This window comes from Ambystoma mexicanum, chromosome 3q (assembly GCF_040938575.1).
Source record: "Ambystoma mexicanum isolate Mex_15411 chromosome 3q, UKY_AmexF1_1, whole genome shotgun sequence".
NCBI lineage: Eukaryota > Metazoa > Chordata > Amphibia > Caudata > Ambystomatidae > Ambystoma > Ambystoma mexicanum.
Window position 1 is genome coordinate 121,113,703 of NC_090926.1, and position 20,860 is coordinate 121,134,562.

At 46.7% G+C, this 20,860-nt stretch overlaps 1 pseudogene; it reads right to left on the minus strand.

The window, feature by feature from the left end:
• Nucleotides 1-2,521: 2,521 nt before the first annotated feature.
• On the minus strand, nucleotides 2,522-2,847 carry LOC138581806 (peptidyl-prolyl cis-trans isomerase FKBP1A pseudogene; annotated as a pseudogene).
• Nucleotides 2,848-20,860: the final 18,013 nt, after the last annotated feature.

A 20,860-nucleotide genomic window follows, 5' to 3' on the forward strand; every position in this document is an offset into this window, starting at 1 on the left:
TTCTACACTACTCTCAAGCTGCAACCTAATGGAAAAAAGTGGGATGGAAGCCAGTGGTAGCCAGTGGTAGCTCTGGACCAGATGCACAAAATAGAGAAACTACCTACGCAAATACTGCACTAATATCCTCCTAGAATCAAGAGAGCAAAGAGACTTGAATATCTTGCCCGACACTATGGCCTCCGAGAGAAGCCAGCCTGTTATGGGAAACATCTGCTTTGGCCAAACCAACTACCAATGGAGATGCTCCCCGCTCGTAGGGAGAAAACAAGAATGAAAGCTGACAATGCCGTACACTGGCGCCCCCAGGAGACCTGGAGAAAACTCTGCAATACAAACTAAAAGCAGGCCAAAACGCAGAAAGAGGTGCCGGATTGAGTCAGTTTCCGAAATACTAGATGAGGAGCTTGTGTTGGCTATCTCCCATCACTGTACTCAAACACTGATTTGAACTCGACTCTGGCTGGGTGAAAGCTTGTAAATACAAAATGATTCAAGAAGACGCTGAATCAATGGGCCTCATTCCGAGTGGGGCGGTAAGGGATATCGGGCACCGGTAAGGAGACCGGGGCCGGTAATCCCTTATCGCCCTACTACGAGTTCCCTTAGCTGGTCCCTCCTTTAACGCCTGGTTTTACCAGGCGTTATGGACGAGACCCGTTAAGGGAAATCAGAGCCAATAACGGTACCGCAATTTGCAGTACCGTTATTAGCGCCTTCCCATTGAGCCCTATGGCGGCTCAAATGGGAATGGGGAATGGTTTTTTCAATGGGGACTTACCGGTACCCGCAAAGGTCAGACTACACCGGTAAGTCCCCATTGAACGAGACTGGTGCCGGTACCGTTATTGGAGGCAGTCATGGCGCAAATAGCGCCATGACTACCTCCAATCTCGGAATGAGGCCCAATGATGCAGATAATCTCCAAAAATCAAAAAGGGGAAGTCTGGAAACTCCTAAACTCAAAAAAATCCTGTAACAGCCACTCTGCAAACTAATGCAGTAGAGGAGGAGGCATTGATATCCCACTTTGTGAGGGTCTTTAACGAGCCAGAATATCGAGTTCCTATGGTGACCCTTAGTGGTGGATTAGTGTGGATATTCCATACTAAGGAAGAAGACATCTATACCCACATCAAAAACGCGGTTAATGGGTAAATTACTGAAGCAAGTGCCGACTTCATGAAAAAAATCTATAGTTGTCCCCATATTCAAGAAGGGTGATAGGCAAACCTTAGCAATTACCGCCCATTACTCTGCTGGATGTGATGGAGAAGATTTTTGCTGAGTTGGTTTTGGGGGCCTTAGGTGCATGGACACTATCATCAGAACAAATGGACAAATGGCAGTCAGGTGTTGTAAGAGTCGATAATAATAATTTGTGCCCCTATGTCATACAGTAATTTACAATGTCAATTTGCTTGTGCTCTTGACTTATTATCCTAAGGAAAGCCCACACATCTTTCGACACTTGGTCATCTTCAAGGCAACTATTCCTGGGTACAAATAACCACGCTGGTCGAAACAACAATTCTCTATGGGCCAAAGCAAAGGTGCCATATGCTTGCGTGGTGCACAGTGCCCAGGAACTATCCTGAAGGATTCGATTCATACCTATTGAGGAAGAGATGTTGCTAGAACAGCCCACGTAATAGACAATTTTGACCGGTCCACAACCTAATAGGACACGTGAAGTAATCTGAGAAGAATTGTACTGATTACATGAGTTACTTTGGACCATAGAGAATTGTTGTATCGACCAGCGTGGGTATTTGTACACTGGAATAGTTGCCTTGATGACGGCCAAGTGTTGAAACACGTGTTGGCTGTCATTAGGATAATAAATCAAGATCACAAGCAAATTGACGCTGTAAATTACTGTATGACATGGGGGAACAAATTATCTTTGGTTAAGCGCAATCCTCTAGCACAATCTTATTGATTGAACATTTTAGAAGGAGAGGTTAAGGGGAATACCTCCCAGTGCTGTTGATGCAGCTAACCAAATAACAATAGCAAACGGCCAGAGCGCACCAAGAGATGATTATACCCCAACACAATTTTTAACAGGTTTTGTAAGAGGTATGCATACATCATTGAACGTGTTCATACTCAAACTGCTGAAAAAGCGCTCCATCAGCCAACATAAGTAGATGTATCTGGCCTGCATTGGCTTATCACAGGCATTTGATTCAATAAATCGAAATATCAAATAGTTGAGAAAAGTCACCTTCAGTTAAAATTATTCCTATTGAATAGTCACTCTGTATACAATAACAAAGGGCAAACATAAAAACATCCTGAGATTTGTCATGATCAAATGAGGTTTGTAGCATGTTGCTTAAAACTCTCAGCGGATGAGGCAGCGGGCGATGCAACCATGTGCGTAAAACATTTAGCTGTGGGGAAGAGTCTGATTGACTGGTGGCATCCAGGTAAAAGCAGTCAGTTTCTGTGCACTCTGGATTTGTGGTATTCTTAAGTCCTCTTGACAACACAAGATGGGAGGAACAAACTTCTTTCATTCCAGTCCAATGAGTTCTACAACGAAGATTAGCGTGCATTGGGTGGAATGATGCCCGGATGCCTGGTGCTCCCGTAAGCATAATCAGGAGAGCATGTCAACGTAGCCCTCTGGCCAACACTCATCTGAGAAACGCCTTCTTCCCAGCCACGGATTACCTCTTGAAAACCAATCCTGAACTTGAATGCCTTGTTTCTGTCTCAGGAAGAGTCAAATGTCTTTCCATCTTCGAGGTGACCCACATAATGCACAATGACCATTTGCCCTTTCTTCTGGAATGCCTATCCGTCTCCGGGGCAGATGGTCTCCACGTGCACTCCCATATTTCTCTCTGTCAATCTGCATCAGGCTGCCGGGAACATGCGCTGCTCACACACCAATGGGCACTCACTACAGGAGCACAACAGAGTAACGTCACTGTGCCCACCTTCTCATGCTAAACGCAAACAACCCTTGGATCGATGTAAACCTTGATGCTAGTTCTGAGCTAATATGCTACGGAGCAAGTTGGCCAAATGAGGTTGCCCTTGGGACATATTGGAAGCAATTAAGGACCTTCACACAGGTCCGGAATTACAGATAAAGATGGACCAAGGAGGCAACCTGTCCCGTTCAATAACAACAACCAGAAGTTTAAAACAGAGTTGCACATTGGCTCCATCTTTGTTCAACCATTTCCTGTCAGATTTTACACCTGCACTGAAAGAGGTTAGGAGGTTCCCCCCTAATATTGCTGGGACTGCTATTCACCACCTGATGTACGCAGACGATTTGTTCCTAATAGACCAAACCCCGGTGGGTTTACAGCAACAACTAAATGCCCTGAAGTCATACATACAATAGAACGGCATGAAAGTCAACGTGAGTAAATCAAAGGTCCTGATGTTTCAATCAGCAAGGGGAAGGAAGTCCGCTAATCCAGCATGGTATATAGAGAACAACAGGCTAACCAAGTGATATCATTCATATACATGGGGAGCTGCATAAGTACGTTCCTGAGAGATATCTAAAATGTAGACAATGGCTAACCAAGGGAGACTGATTGAAAAGAAATGTGGCAAACTCTCAATCATCCTGACCCTAACCTTCTACAAAATGAAGGTTGCTCTGAAAGTGATCTTTGAGGCCGACGCATTGGGCGAAATCCCTGAAAAAACATGGGACACTTCTGGAAAAAGGTGCTGAAAATTCCAAATTGTATGTCAGCATCAGTAAAAGGGCAAGAACTATCTCTTTGTATGCACAGGTTATTTGGAAGTAACCTATTCCGTAATTGCATTTTCGGTGTTCCAGTACGAGGCTTCGGAGCACTAAAGGAGTGAATGATGAGCGGGCGGGTTAAAGACCTGCAAGACTGGAGAACAGCATGCAGCAAAGTCCTAAGACATCTGGGCATGACTGAGGACCAGTTACAAACTAATACAAATTCAATAACTCTGGAGACATGATTGGATCCAAGCCCTAGGAAGAGCAAGTCCGGTGAAATGTTCTAATCACTATTGATGGGCCCTATAATGTCCTACCAAACTACTTGATAAAATGCCCGAGCACCTGGGTTAGACCTAAATTCATGAGATTTCTTCTAAACCTATATCCCACCTTGGAAATATTAGCCATATGCGAAAAGAATGGCAAGATAAATACTGACTGCAGATTATGCAGGGTAAAGAACGAAAAAGAAACACTCAAACACCTAGTATTATTCAGGGCGTTAACTGTACACAGAATGGTGATGCAGGGAAAGTTCCTTGAGGAGTTCAAAACACATGATAGCAATGACTGGTCTGTATGCAGGGGGAAAGGACGCCACTAATAATTGCTTTGGTCACTTACTTGGAAAAAGTTTTTAAATGCATCAACGAAAATTATGAAGTACATCTGAGAGAGAAGGAGAAATTAAATGGGACTCAATAAGACAATGATTTGGGATATATCTATACGAAAAATTGGAATGTTCATTGAAAAGGTTAAAGACTTATGAAAATGTCATAATACCCTTTTAAATAATTTTTTTTTAAAGTAACTTGGGCCTCTTTTTCATTGGTGCACGAGACAATGTTATGTTCCAGTGCGACCCTGGCCCACCAATCAATGCAGTAATCAGTACCTGCTTCCTGCAGTTAAAAAAGAAGGTACTTTCTTCATCTACTGTCACCCTGTCAACAACCAATGGTAAATGTCTCAGTAATAAAGTCACAGCTGGACAATGCCATGGGTTTATGTGTAGGCCTACCAGATTATCTTCAATGGGCCTATCATGTGGCCCTGTGTTTGGCCTGTGAGCAGAACACATTTAAACATGTTTCCAGGGACAGACAATTCCCCAATCCGTTGCCAGACGAAGACTGTTTTAAGATCAACAGAGGTGTCCTCGCTCTGACACAGTGCTTTATTTGTGGAGGTGTTTGCCAGGGCTGAGCCATCGGTACTTATTTCATAGCAACTGCATTTATTATCTCCGACTGATTTTGATTATGATGTGGTGCTTTGGCAACTTTATTATATTAACCTGTGAGTCAGTCCTAGTCACACAAGAAGAAACACTGGTGTGCATGGGGCACATGTCCCTGCATGCAAGGAAACTCAGCATGCACAGGGCCTTTATCCGCAGGCACTACCCCCTTATCTTTTGGTATACACACAGCATTGGGGCACTGATATGCAGGTGTGAGCCAGGCTGCAATCTCACTGAGTCTCACACACCCTAGTAAGTAACTGTGATTTGTGATGCCCATTCGTCAGTGCCTTTAGCAGGGCAGAGGGGCATGAGGCGCAAACAGGACAACAACAGGACAGTTGCCAGCAGCAGCACCACAACAGGGTCAAGGCTAGGGACAAGGCCACTGTCGGGCAGGGGGCTTTGCGCTGAGTGCCAACCTATACAAGCAGATCTTGCTGCAATTTTTGCACCTATAAAGTCAGGTGAAAATAATATGTTATGGTATGTTAAAGGATATTTATGCTGTGCACTATCACAACCAGAGTGGTCCCCTGATGCTCTGGCAGATCTGAAAAGCAAGGGGGTAGGTAAGTTAGTAGGACTTCGCTGGAAAAGGCTCCAGAGAGCTGTGATGTGCTGTTGGCAGCTTCAGTTCGGTTTACACTGCTGAGCATGGGTGTGATTTTTCGGTCGGTAGGTGTTGTGTGCTGTTATGTGAGGCTATGCATGGTTTGTTTTGTTTTACGGTGTAGTGAGGTGTGTGCAGTTTGTTATGCAGTATGGTTATGGTTGTGTTCAGAATTTGAGAGGTGTGAGCGAAGGGATGAGATTATTAGTGGGTTTGGTTAGTGGTGATGCTTCATCGTACCTCCTATGTTATGGTCACCCGTGATACATCTCCCTGTTGGTTTTGCATATTGTGGTGCTCTAGGGGGCGGGGGATATCCCTCCTTTATTCTGTGTAGGGTTGTGGGGCTATTTAGAGACAGTGCCTCCTTCCTCCCCTGCTCCACCCAGTATCCTTAATGATTTGTTTCTGCAACCGTTTTGTCTTTTGGCCTATGCAGGTGTGCACCTACCACCTCTTTCCTCTGCCTCTTTTGGGTGCATCGGGGGAGGGGGGTGTTGGGACATTTTCCCTGTGCTCACGATCTGCCTGGTCTCACTCTTATCCCTCTGTCTGAGGTTCCAATCTAGGATGCTCCCATCTCCCTCTTTAAACTCAGTTTAGGCCCTCCCTTGGAACCGGACTCTACCTCCCATTTGGAAGTCTCTCCAACTCTCTGCACTTGTTGGGTGCGGTTTTGTCCTACGTTTTGTGAGGATTGTGTTCATTCCGAGGGTTGTGGGTGTTGCTCATTCATTTTCATCCGGTTGTGAGTTCAACAGTCAGGTTTTTAGGAGTTTTCTGAATTTTAGGTGGTGCTTCATGTTTCATATTTTCTCTTGGGAGGAAGTTCCAGGTTTTTGCAGCTAGGCAGCAAAATTCCGACCCACCAAGGTTTAACCTGGTGTACTGTTTTGGTTCAAGGTGGATGTCGTTATTGGATCTGAGTGTTTTGGCCGGCTGGTAAATGGTCATTTTCTTTTCTAGGAATTCTGCTCCTTGGCTGTGGATTGCTCTGTGTGTTATGCACGTTGTTTTGAATGTGATTCGTTTTTTCACTGGCATCAGTGTAGCATCTTTAGTGCAGGAGTGATGTGGTCTATTCGTGATAGTTTGAGGATTCTGGCCACTGCGTTCTGTGTACGTTGCAGTTTCTTCAGTAGATAATCTGGTTTTCCGAAGTATAAACTGTTGGCATAGTCAATCCTGGACATGATGAGGGAAATTATGGCTAGTGTTTTGTGCGTAAAGAAGAGGAATGGCAGGATCCTTTTGATTGTGTGTAGTTGGAAGAAGCAATTTGTGTTTATTGCGCTTACTTGCGGTTCTAGTGTTAGCTTATTGTCCATTAGGAGTCCAAGGTTTTTGACTATTTTTTATGGTGTGGGCGCTGTTCCCAGTTCTCTTGGCCAAGGGATGGATTGGTTGCATTCTGGTGTTTGGATATGACCATGATTTCTGTCTTGCCCAGGTTGATTTTGAGGCTGTTTGTGTTCATCCAATTGTAGAGCTCTTCCAGACAGTCTACTAGCGTAGTGTTCTCTTCTTGTACATCTTCAGTTTTGTAGAGGATTTCAGTGTCATCTGCATAGTTGTAGCCTGTGTGGCCGTGCCTTTTGATGAGGTTGATTAGTGGGGTCAGGTAGATGTTGAAGAGTAGAGGGGATAGAGAGGATCCTTGCAGTACTTCACAGGTGGTGTCTCGGGCGCTGACCTGAAACATTTCATCCATACTGCTTCTGTTCTTTCAGATAGGAATGATTCAATCCAGGTCAGTGCTGTGTCGGGGATCCCTGATTCTTCCAGTCTTATGATTAACAAGAACAATGTGCTTAAAGAAGCAGTTCTACAGAATTAGTATGTTAAACTATTTGATGTTATGTTGATAGGTATTTGTAAATCAAAGATAGCTCATAATCCCCCTCAATGAGCCATTGGTGTTGCGGCAGCCATTTTAATATGTTAATATATTATATGAGGCAGCACAGGAACTCTAGATAATATTTCGGCCCTGGCACTTTTTATTTTCTTCCAAATTAAGTACTGTTCTGAAGTGTCAAATGAACCTTGCTTCTGACGATTTTTGCATTGAAGTTATATTACTATTCTGCGCAAAGCCTTAGCTTCAGGATAAATTCTTTTTGCTACACCGAAGGCCAAGTACAACTCTGTGCGGGCCAAAACAATATGGAATGTCATTCCTCTGACAATCAGCAAAACAGTGCGCTAAAAGGATTTCAGCAATCTTGAAAATATTTCTGTTCTAAAATTCATCTCTAAAAAAAGTACCCAAATGCTACAGCCAACATTGCGAGAAAAGGTATCAGCAAGAAGAGACATCAGCGCCAAGAAGCCCTTAATGTGCGCTATATAAATCCACTTACTTGTTCACACCGGACCCGCCCTTCAAAAAGGATTAATGGAGGCTTCCGGCCCTATATCCAGGGCATTTTTAAAAATGTTCATACATGCATACATTCATACATACATACATACAACTCACAAGGAAGAAAAATCTCAGAGACACCAATTAAATGTGTTTCCTTCAGCATCAAGTCTATCTTCTGTTAATTGCAATCACCTGTTTCTTTCTGACATACTTTTCTCTAGAAGGGGTGTCTTCTTGATGAGCTCATTGAACTCTTGCACGGGAAGTCCTTTCTAGCCGTGGCAGAGTTTAGAAGAGCCCTATGCTCATAAAGGTCGCTGACCTTTCACTGGACCTCAGAGGGGGGGGGTAGATGAGATCTTACAGGATGTACAAAATGCTGGCACCAAACTATTAGTGCACCCTGAAGACCACATCCAACAGGACTTACAATTTCACAGTTGAACAATGTGCACAATTTCAAGGCCTTTGCATCACCTCCACAGGTTATCAAGGGATAGGCCCTTTATTTCTACAAGAGGAAATTACAAAATACCTACCATGGGGGTAGCACAGATCAGGATCCTCCCACAACATGCAGGTACCGGACCTCAAGAAACAAATTAGGTTGAAGGACTCGCTTAGTAGCAGGACTATAAATCCTGTCTCACCCTTACCTGGTCTCAGAGTTACATTAAACCACAGTCTAAACCTCCCTCATCCTAGATGCATCTCTGTGGCATAATGCATCGGGCAACCTCCACAAGAGACAAGGAACAACCATAGAGCCCCAAAGAACCCATTTACTAGTAATCCCTCAACCATCCTCCCACAACAGCATTCCTCCCTACATCACAACGGTCGTATTCCCTCACCCTAAAATCTATCACACTTATTACACACCTTCTGCTAATAACCTCCTGCAACAAAGACACCACCACTTACCCAGCACCTGCCTCGAAAGGCACAATTTTCCATGTGTCTCCCTCCAAGATCCAATAGATCATACTTTGTCTGTTATCCACACTAGCCCACACAAGAGTGCGCAAAAATCCCTTTAAGCTGTGATGATTCACGACATCTCGTCATTTCTCCCAGAGGGGAGCCCTTCCCTATGAGGCTAGGAAGGTGAGGCTGCTGCCCAGTAGTCCCCCTGGAGTGGTAACAAGTGGGAGGACCTCATAGAGAGAGATGCCCCTCATGGAGATAGGGACTCCTGCCCTGTGAAAGACCTCCCTGGACCTCCCTGAACTCTTGATCCTAGAAGCCATGGCCCTATTGACTCCTTCTCCCACCAAGCTGAAACTGCTGCTGTGTGTTAATGTGAAGTCTCTATTATCTCATTTGTAAGACCAGGTAGGACTGAGACGAAGAAGAACCAGGGAAACATACAGAGCAAAGGTAGAGGGGATTCCCAGGGAACTGTGACGAGGTGGCCACTAGGAGGCATGAAGATAACTTTGAAAGCGTTGACAGCAAATATTGATGCTGCGCTGGGGTGGTCCCAGCAATTTATTTTATTTTATATATTGGGTAATTATAAAGCACCTGTTCAACATATGGTGTTCCAAGGCGCCACAGACAAAAAAGTGGGGGGGAGGGACAGGGAAGAAAACAACAATAGCTGTCCTTCTAGGCCTTGTGACATTCAGATTGAGCAAGTGCAGTAACAAGAAGTGCAGTGGGAGGCCCACATGCTAAGCGTGAGGACGGGGATGGGCCAGGCTCGGTAGGGATGCACATCATGCCAGGCTGGCCAGGAGAAGGAGGCCCGGAAGGGCAAGTTGAGATGGGGGGGGGGTTCATGGAGACTGGGTGCTGGGGTAGACTGGGTGAGGAGGGCCTGGTGCACTGTAGGACTCAGAGGGACCAGGCAGCCAGTCAATGTGGCAGAAGGGGGCAATAACGGGGAGAGCGAGAAGGAAGAAGAGAAAAGGAGGGTCTTGAAAAGTTTCTGGAACTTAAGGAGATCTGGCTCAAGCCTGAGAGGGGCAAGGAGGCCATTACAGAGGGAGGCTCCTGCTGAAGAGAGAGATCTAGCCCCCACTCTCTGCTTGGAAAATGTCTGATCTGCAGAGAGTTGGAGCTAGAAGACAGACAGGCTCTAGCAGGGAGGTATTTAGGGAGATAAAGTTGGATGTAGTGGTGTCCCAGGCCCCAGAAAGTCTTGTGGATGATGCAGAGGGTCTTGAACTTGATCCGTGCAGCCACCGGCAGCCAGTGGAGAGATTTTACGGCTGGAGAGATGCAGTCCCTGGGCCTGAGACCAAGGAAAATCTTGCAGTCCTATTAGGGATTAGTTGAAGGGGAAAAGGGAGGATAAAGGAAGATTGAGAAAGAGGCTGTTGCAGTAGTCCAGCTTAGATAAGACCAGAGCTCTGGAGAATGGGCCTCATTACAAGTGTGGTGGTAGCCTTGCTTGTAAAACTGGCAGGCTGCTGCAAAACTTGGAATATTTTCCGGCGCCCGTGAGTGGGCAATTACCGAGGCCTTCCAGCCCCGCCGGACCCGGTAATTGCCCATTTGCGGTCACCGGAAAAAAGATGCTCCCCATTCCCATTCGGCCTCATCTCATAGGGCTGAATGGGAATGGGGAGGTCGGATGCACCGGCATCATTTCTAACGGTGCCGGTGCATCTGACATGCTGTACTCGCGGGTGCCTTTCTGCCCAACAGGTCCGACCTGGCAGGCAGAAAAGCACCGGCGAGCATAGCTCGTAGTTTGCCAGTCCAGGAACTACGGTACCGGCAAGCTTACCGGTACCGTAGTTCCCAGACCGGCAAACTTATAATGAGGCCCTCAGGAGGTGTACCTGAAAGTGGGCCTTCTTGGAAACGTCAGCGATGTGAGGAGAGAAGGACTGAGAGGAGTCGTAAATGATGCCATGGTATTTAGCCTCACAAGAGGGTGAGAGTAGGGGACCCATGGAAGGTGGTCAGATAGTAGGAAGGAAAGAGGGAGCATGGGTCCCAATGAGAAGGATCTCAGTCTTTCTGGCATTAAGGCAGAGATCATTAGCAGCGCCCCATGCCTGGATAACAGTCAGACAGTCAGGAAGGAAAGAGGAGGATGTGGAGGGAAGCTTGAAGGAGAGCTGCGTGTCATCTGCATAACACTGGAAGTGAGGATAGAAGGTGGAGATCAAGTGGGCCAGCGGGGCAAGGTAGATGTTGAAGAGCCACAGCGAGAGGATAGAGCCCTGAGGGATGCCGCCGGTGGACAGTTTAGTGGAGGAGAGGAAAGGGCCCAGTTGAATCTGGTAAGGTCGGTCAGATAGGAAGGAGGTCAACCAGTCCAGTGCCAGGTCTGTAATGCCAAGGGTATCACAGAGGCGATTTATAAGGGTGGCATGATTGACAGTATCAAAGGCAGAGGAAAGATTGAGAAGGATGAAGGCGAAAGGAGAGTTGGAATCGGGAATTGAGAGCAAGTCTTCACAGGTGTTCAGAAGAGCAGTTTCTGGTTGCTCCGAAGCCAGACTGGTGGTCATGAAGACAACCAACAGATTCAGAGTAGAGGATCAGTTGAGAGATGACCAACTTCTCCAAGAGTTTGCCCAGGAAGGGGATAATGGAGATAGGGCAATAGTTAGCCAAGCAGGGAGGGTCTGTTACGCTCACCTGAAATCCACGGGGACGCCACCCAGCCAGTTGGTCGCTGGTATCCTTCTCTATGGTCCCCAGGTGTGGTCCACGGTATAAGTTCCGCCTGGAAATACAGGAGGGCTGTGTTTAGGGAGGGTTGACCAAGGTAGTATTACCCCCACCTCCCGCGTGACCGGAGTCCCTCTGTGCCCTCTCCTCACCTTGTTGTAGAAGTGGGCGAGCTCTCCGTCCTGCTTTCTTGGCAGGGGTGCGTTGTCTTTCGTGGGCGAGTGCGGTCTAGTTACTTCACTGACAGCAACCCGCTTAATGTCTTTCAGGTAGGTCTTATTGCTGTTTTGAGTTGTTATTACTGTATGCCTTTTTGTTTGTGACAATGTCTCTGTTTCTGCTCCCTTAGGTGTTCCGGAGCATATGTGAGGCGAACTGGCTAATTTGGAACTCACCGGTAATGGTGATGCCCAACGAGCGCTACGATGCAGTAAGTAAGCGCTTTGCGCTGCTCTGCGATGTCTTTATTATTTTCCTTCTTTTTTGTAGGTTGCGGTATGCTCTCGAAAAGTGTGGATTCTCGAAGCGATGCTGATCGGAAGGCGACCAGCCAGGTAAGCCTTTCGAATAGTTTGTACCTTGCTATGTCTTTGATGCCTCCTTTAACGCTGTCTTTTCGCTTCTTTCAGGTCCTTCGGTACGGAAAGCACGCTGATCCAACAAAGCTGTTCAGGAGCTGAGAGCGAATGAAGATGGAGAATGCAGGTAAGATGCTACTGCTAACGATGTTCTTTTGTCTTTCTGCAGGTGCTCGTTCTCCCAGGCTCGAAAGGTAGCTGGACACGGTGAGCGTCACGTTGCAGACTGCAAAGTAACGCAAAGCGTGTGGTCTTGTCTGGGTGTGGTTTAAATAGCCCCCACAAAGTATTCCAGGTAAAGTAGTCCCTAGGCCACCACACCCAAAACACTATACCGCATAGCTTGGCTCCTAGAACCAAGCTATGTGAATGCCTCCATGTTGGCTGATAGCCTAAAAAAGTAGTTCCTGGACACATGTCTCTCACGATGAATTAGCCCGGTGCCAAAGGCGCCAGGACTGGCCCCAAGAGGGCCTGGGAAGTGGATACCAGGTCTTATTTGAGATCTGAGTCCTGATTCCACTTGGCAAATAGACTTGCCAGTGGGGATCTGGGATGAGGGTCGTGACAGCGTTGGCAGAATGTTTTTTAAGGAGAGGGTGTGCAAGGGAGTGCTTGATGAGTAGTGGGAAGGAGCAGAGTGGCAAAGGAGTGATTGCAGAAATCAGCCAAGGCTGGAGCAAGGGAGGCAATGTTGTCCTTGATAGTTCTGGAGGAGCAGGGGAGCACCTGTTTGAAAGAGACTTTCATAGAGAGGACTTTTTTAGAGGGTATTACCCAAATTGTTCGTTTACAATTGTTCGAATGACACAATTGTTCGAATAATAGGGGTCCTAATTGACCTTCTGCACAATTGACCGTATGGTCATTTTAATATATATTATGGGTTGGGTTGGTGTAATAATAATATAAGGGGATTGGGAGGGGGGTTGGGGAGGGGGCTGGATTGGGTGGGGCGCTGCAGGGGGTTTCCCCCCGCATATATATCCTAATTGACGTTTAAATTCGGTCAATTGTGCAGAAGGTCAATTGTTATTCGAACAATTGACATTCGAACAATTCGTATACAACCGTTTAGAGACCTCATCTGGTGCAATGGTTGAGAAGGAGGAGAGTAGGAGGGAAGGGAGAGGGGGGCAAAGGGAGGCCTGAGAGCAGTTGAGGTCGGAGGGAGAGGAGTAGAGGAGGATGAGGACAGGGTGTCCTGAGTTCTGGTTGTGAAGTGGGATGGGAGGTCTGTGCAGTGCATATAGCCTAGGATGGCAGAGGAGAAGTAGAGACTGCAGTAAGATTGGCAAGTTCCTTGCAGATTTTGAACAGTTCAGCCTTGTTGTTGGTGGCCCCAGAGATGCATGCTTGGATATGGGCCCTCTTCTTTGAGAGGATGTAGAGTCTGTATTGCCTTTGGAGCAGGAGGCAGGCCATTCTGTCAGTGGATGTGCTTGAAGCCAGACACTTCAGTTCAGCAACTCTGCACTTAGGTTTGAGAGGGGCTAGAACAGAGCCATACCAGGTGTTACGCTTGGAGGCAGGCTTCATGCCGATCCTCATGACAGGGGCAAGGATGTTTAGGGTGTTGGAGATGGAGAGGTGAAGGCTAGCAAGGGCTGTGTCAGTGTGAAAGTCAGTGCCTGAAGTGGGAGGGGGAATGAAAGTGGTGGCAAAAGTAACAACTGGCACTCACTTCATCAGTCGAATGATAGAGAAAGAGACTGGCAGTGCGGGTGGCAGCTTAGCCGGGGCACCCAAGAGATCCAGATGAGAGGACAGGAGATCATGGTCAGACCAGAAGAGAGGTGTAGTGAGAGGGTTGGGTTATGGGAATGTCGGCTGAGATGAGAGCATCCAAGGTGTGTCTGGCTGAGTGGCTCGGACCGGAGGGAGGAATGGTGAGAGAAATAGAGTCACAGAGGCTGCGGAACAGTCCTGTGCTTGCATCAGGAGAGTCAAGGTGAATACTGATGTCTCTGAGGAGGAGACTCTTGAAGGTAGAGGCCTGGAGAGAAGAGGTGAGGTCAGACCACTCCAAAAGGAAGAGGGAGAATGGACCAGAGGTCCTGTAGATGGTGGTGAGAGTCAGCGAGAGGATAGGAGAGACACCAAGCCTGCAGACAAGGCATTTGAAGGAAGAGTTGGATTGAGTGGGTAAGATAGCAGTAGGGACCCATTCCGGGAAGTGCAGGGCCACTCTGCCTCCAGACCGGTTAGGCTTGGGCTTAGAGAGGATCTTGTAGCCCTGAGGGAGACGTGTGTCAAACAGTGACAGTGAACCACGTCTCAGTGAGAGCAAAGACATCAAGGTCCAAGTCTTAAGGAGGTGACAGATGTCAGAGGAGTTTTTAACAGCAGAGCAAGTGTTGAGGGTAGCTAAGTGAAGCTGGTTGCCAGCTTTTCGAAGGTCTTCCGAGGAGGGGTACAGGGATGTGGTACACCCGTCGGTCATGGGGAAGGGTCAAGTGGGTGCCAGAAGAAGGAGTGTCAGGAGAATGTAGTAAGTTGATGATAGACAGACAACGCCTATCAAGAAGGAGGAGGTTGGGCTGAGAGCCCTGGGCCATGTCAGTGCCATTTTGGTAGACATAAATGATGCACCTAGATGATGGGAACCATGCCAAGAGTACTTTCCATCTGGTTCCACCATTAATGGGCGAGAAAGAGAAACGGGAGAGGAGTGAGACTATATGGGGAATACATAGGTCCGGAGAAGGAGCAACAAAGAGGATGTCAGTGATAGTCTGCCTGGAAGAAGCATTGACCAAAGTGTCAGCGATGTGCAGGCCTGGTTTGGAGACCAAGAGATCTTTCTTGAACTTTTTCCTTCCAGACTTCAAAAGAGAGGTAGGATAAATGATGGAGTAGCAGTTAGAGTAAATAGGGGAGATGGAGAGCACCATGGAGGGAGAACGCAGAGAGATGAAAGAAGGGGGAGAGATAGACAGAGAAACTACACAATGCACAGTGAACTCACCAAGCACGACAGGCACAGACGAATCAGGTGCACAACATCACACAGGTCGCTGAGCAGGGTATTGTGCTGGTCCAGCAACAGAGGAAGAAGGAAGGAGACTCGGGTGAGAAGAACCCTTCCCAGATTACGAGGAAAGTGCCTTAAATCACCAGTCACAAGGCACATCATGTGACTGCATTGTTATGGCAGCATGAATCACCAGTGACAAGACAGTACTTGTGATTGTATTGTTATGGCAGATTGAAGCTCAGCAGGCTGTGAAGCCTGGAACTAAGCCGAGCTGCTGGGTGGGCATTTACAGATTTTGTGGCCGTTCCTGGGTATCTAGAGTATCCAACTACCAATGGAGGATTGTCACCGGGGACTTAACCAACACAGGGTTTGAAGAGGCATCAGACTTCCCATATGATCACACATACCTCTATTCCTGCATTTGCCACAATTAATATGCAGTTAACCTCACCTTCTCCACTTATGGGCCTGCCCTTCCCTTGGTCCTTGCACAGAGACATAAAGGGCAACCACTCTCCCCACTGCATTACAGCAGACCCCAGCAAACCCTCAGTCCCTCTTTCCTGATTACCAACAATGGTGGGGCGCACTGGTCTGGTCGGCTGTTGAAGGCTGGTTGTGAGATTCTCTCTCACTATTGGCGATGTGACCATGGGGGGCTTCAATCACTGATTGAACCCCCCAAATGTCAATTTCTGCCAGAGGGGCTTCCTTTTGTAATTGGGGCTACCTACTTGCAGCCTGTGCACCTGACCTGTGCGGTCCTCATGGCTCCTCTGTCACTTCTGATTCCTGAGCCATTCTATAAACTGCGTCCGCACACCTCTAAACCCAGGCTGATCCTCCTGGGTTTGCTGCCGCCTCATTCCAGCATGGCCAGCCCCCTCCTTACTCTCCAGGGTGCTCTTGCTGCTTGGCGAGAATCGAGGATAGCAACAATGTCAAAGCACCCTTTGCAGGGCCTGAGAGGGAATACACCAGGTGGAGAGAGGGCTGTTAATCCAGAGACCCGGCAGTGGGTACTGCAGCCAGCTGTCTGGTGGCAATGTGAAGTAAAGACAGAGGAAGGACTAAGTGAGTTTGGGAGCAGGAAGAGAAGTGGGGGAAGCTGGCGTCCGTTCTACAGGGCCCAGGAAATTCATACCCGCGCTGCCAGAAACCTTCAGAGACATTCGGTCTCAGAAGAAGAAGCTGAAGGCAAGTGCGCGAGCTGGGGAAAACCCAACTCTTTGCATTAAGAGGACAAAGGCAGAAATGCACCGTTAACGTGTGCAGAACTAACAGCACCTGAGACCCCAGGAAGAGCCAGTAGTGCTCCACAGTGAAGATGCAGGTAACAGGAGTTGCGGGTATGGTCCAGGGAGCCCAAAGAGTTAAGTATTCTTCAGGAGTGAACTCCCTCATAACAGTAGTGATCCCCGGAGAACCAAGAGTCAAGTATTCCTCCGGAGTGATCTCCCTTGTCACAGTGGGGACTCAAAAAAAACATAAATCTCGAGAGTGCCTTAGGAGTGAACTCCCTCGTCACAATGGGAAACCCAACACATGTGAAAAATACCAAAAGGACAAAGAACTGTTAGGGAGTAATCTCCCCAATGCTCAAGATATGAAAGGTTCTGACAAAGTGCCAGCAATAAGAAGAATAGTTGATAAAGTCTTAACTCTGTTGTTCGCAAATCCTTTGGAGGAAGGAAAGAGACATCTAAAAGCGTGTATAAAGGACTATCCAGGAACTGTCTCCAAAACTCTTCCAGATAAACCAGGACAAGGGAGTCATTATCCTGGTCTAAGCGGATTTGGTAAATCAGACCCTAATGCAAGAAACTGCTGTTGAGTCAGCCTAAGACTGGATTTCTTTCACCGGGAGAAGGGATACATTCTCCTGGTGGCTTTTATAAGAGGTCATTGAATCCTTTTTGTTTTATTTCTTACTGGTAGGGCTAGAGTAGTTGATTTGGACAGAGAATGGTATACTGGGTTTTGACTTGCATCCTGACAAGTACCAGTTATTCTGTGTTGTGGTAGGAAAAACCCCTCCAGAAATTGGGAGAGGCAGGTTCTTTTCTTTATCTGAATAAAGGTCTATAGCCAAAATCAGACCACCTTGCCAGTCTCCATGCTCCATCACGTCACATAGCCCACAGCCTTCCGCCTCCTACTGAGTTCACACCACTCTGCTCTCAATAGCCAAATTACCCCTCCCCAGAATTAGTCCCTAAAATCAGGTACCCATCTTCTTCTCATTCCCAGCACAGTCTCACCATCCTACACTACAGCACGCCACATCCTGACCATACCTCTCAGAAATATCTCTCATAGCACATTCATTTACAGCCTGTAGCGCGTATTTATCAACCAATCATCATGCCATCGACTGCAACTATGCCCCAACTACTCACCTCATCTCTGTTTAACCCGCTCGTACCCCAGGAGACCAGCATCACTCCTTACAGATCCTTAGCCATCACCCACTTTCCATTACTCACCACACGATCCAACACCCTATCCTTCCAACTCAGAAAAAACACCATCTCCAGAGCTCCCATCCAATATACAAAGTGACTGCATTTCACAAATGTTGCCTTAGAAAAAAACTATGACTAAAATAATTAAACTATTCAGGCCCCATCATACTGCTCTCTCTATCTAAGAATGACCACTACCATGCTATCTTTCAACCTGCTGTCAAACAATATTGCTCCCGACTGGGCTTCTTTCATATCCAGTGCTTTTTCGGGTATTTCAGCCCTTGATCCTCACCCAGACTCTTTTCATCTCCCTTCTCACTTCCCCACTCAGAACAGCCATTCCTTTCTCTACAATCTTGCACACTCACCCACCATTGCAACATTTCACCTCATTGCCACATATAGGCTGACCATCACAAGAGAACCACCACATATCAAAAATTATTCACATGCCCTGAATTAGTCACATAGCCTCACTCCTCGGGCCTCAAAAGGTTACAACATCCAACCATTGAGAAATACTATGTCACACCAGCATTGCTACACAAGTTTCTTTAAGGCTGATCATGTCAAGCCAACATGCCAAGGGGTGTTGGGCAATCAGAGGATCTGGTAAAACGCACAGACCTCGGAGAGTTGCCACATAACACCATGTTTTAGTTACATGGAATGATACCAAACCACCAAGACGAATAAACTCATTCCAACAACGATACCAAGATTTTGCATTAGACATCACAAAGCCTGACCACCCAGTGCCAACAGGATTTGCCCTCTTACTAAACTAGGGTGTCGGGGAGCCATCACACACCTGCAAAAATGGTTATATGACATCACACTCAAATCGCATCAAAGTTTGGGAAACACAGCCAGTCAGAAGAACACATTATATGGCATGACAAAGGTACTTCCTAAACAGCAGAAGCATTTCCTACTGTTTCTAGTGGAAAGAAAACCCTACCACAAATATTACCACTTCAAGAAAACCCCACACTAATATCTTAGTCTCTCTTCAAATGTGTGTGCGTCCAATTATCAAGCCCTCTGCTTATATCGTCGATCCAATTCCTCTTTTACAGCCTCTTTTCTTGCAGCTCAGAGAGTCACAACAAACAGCCACATTTTGCTATTTAACAGTAATGCTGCTGCAATGTTTAAAGGAACACCTTTGTTTTGTGGTTGTTGCATACAGAGCACTGGGGTTGTGTAACCAGTCTGAGTGCTTTCAGTGCCATGGCTGGTTCATTATGAGGCTGTCTTGCCTGTAGTGGCTTTTGTATCTTTTGTTTTTCTTGCACCTACATAATTGTTCAATTCATTACAAAAGAAACACATGTTTCATTTTGCGAAAAGTGTTTATACAACAAACAAACATGGGGTTAACAAGGTCAGTAAAGTGCTGTGCCTAAACATTAAATTACTAAGTGCAAAACATTTAAGGAGTGGCAGGCGAGACAACGTTAAACCCTATCAAATCGCTACATGAACATCAGAGCACCAACATGCATGCTTCATTTCCTTCTGGCCAGATCCTTCTTTACTCATTTCAATCGGTTTATTTATTCCAAATGTGAAAGACACACAATGGGCCTCATTACACGGTAGGCGCTAAGGGATTACCGGCACCGGTAAGGGCACCGGTGCCGATAATCCCTTAGCACCCTACTACCAGGTCCCTCAGCGGGTCCCGTCCTTAACGCCTGGTCTGACCAGCTGTTAAGGACGGGACCCTCTAAGGGACTTCAGAGCTAATAACGGTACCGCAAATTGCGGTACCGTTATTAGCTCCTTCCCCATTTCCATTGAGCCCTATGGGGGCTCGAATGGGAATGGGGAATGGTATTTGGCATGGGGACTTTCCGGGTCCTCCAGGGTCGGAATGGGGAATGGTATTTGGCATGGGGACTTACCGGGTCCTCCAGGGTCGGAATGACCCGGTAAATCCCCATACCACCTACCCGGACCCGGTATGCGGTAAGAGAGTAGCCATGCCGCTAATAGCGGCATGGTTACCTCCTCCCGTGTAATGAGGCCCAATGTTTCAATGTGGTGATCTAATAATTGGCACTGCTTCTGTACTGCTTCAATTAAACAAGCTTGAATAACTCCTTTGCTAAAAAAAGCATACCCTTGACCCTAGCCTAGTGAATAACTACCGGCCGATAACAAATGTACCTTTCCTATTGAAGATTATTGATAAGGTAGCATACTTACAGATCACAGCTTTGCTTCAAGGAACACAATCTACCTGTTTGCAGTCAATCCAGATTTAGAGCCGCTCACAGTACATAAACCGCCCTTTAAGATCTAAAATCTAGTATGCTTCAGATCATATATAAGGGTGGCATGGCTCTCTTCATGCTTCTGGACCTCAGGGCGGCCTTTGGCGGGGTGGATTATGACGTCCTGATGGATAGAATTGGGGCTACAGCTAATTTCTCAGCAAATGCTGTACGCTGGATCCATTGTTTCTTATCTGGCCGTTCTACTAGAGTCTTTAGTGAGTCTGCTGCAGCCATCCCAGTTGATTTAGAGTGCAGAGTCCCTCAGGGCTCTTATCTTTCACCTACTTCATATAATCCCTTTACAAAGCCCCTTTTTGACATCTTGGACCGTATCAGTGTGGTTTATGCCAACCACGTTAATGACATGCAGGTCCTGATACATCTTGTAGGGGATTACAGGCAGGACTTCGCCAATGTTAACAAAATCTCTAATACCATCCACAGCTGGATGCATTCAATGGGTTGCCATTAAAAGACACAAAGACGGAACCTCTGATTGTGGGTACTGAGCAGAGACTGGGTAAGCTCCCACAAGAATTTAAAGAATTTACGATTGCAGGCTGTACCATCTCAGTGGCAAGAAAGGTCAAACATGTGGGAGTATATCTTGATGTCACTCTTTATATGTAGACCCAAAGCAACTATATAGTTTCTTCTACCTTCTACTATTTAAATGTGTTATGTTGCGTATACCCATATCGCTCAGAGCAATATCTCGAAGCTTCAAGTACTGCAAAATGGTACAGTTAGGGTAACAAATGAACTGTAGCACACGGATCATGTTAAGGGAGCTCAAGTGTGCTGAATTGGCTTCCTGTGAAGGAACATCTTGCATTTTGAGTTGCCAGCATTGTTCACAAATGTATGTATGGCTTAAGTATGCCTATACCCAAATTCAGTCCTTCCTCAAAGCCAATAATCTTCTAGCTCTTCGACAATCTGGTTTCATACCTGGT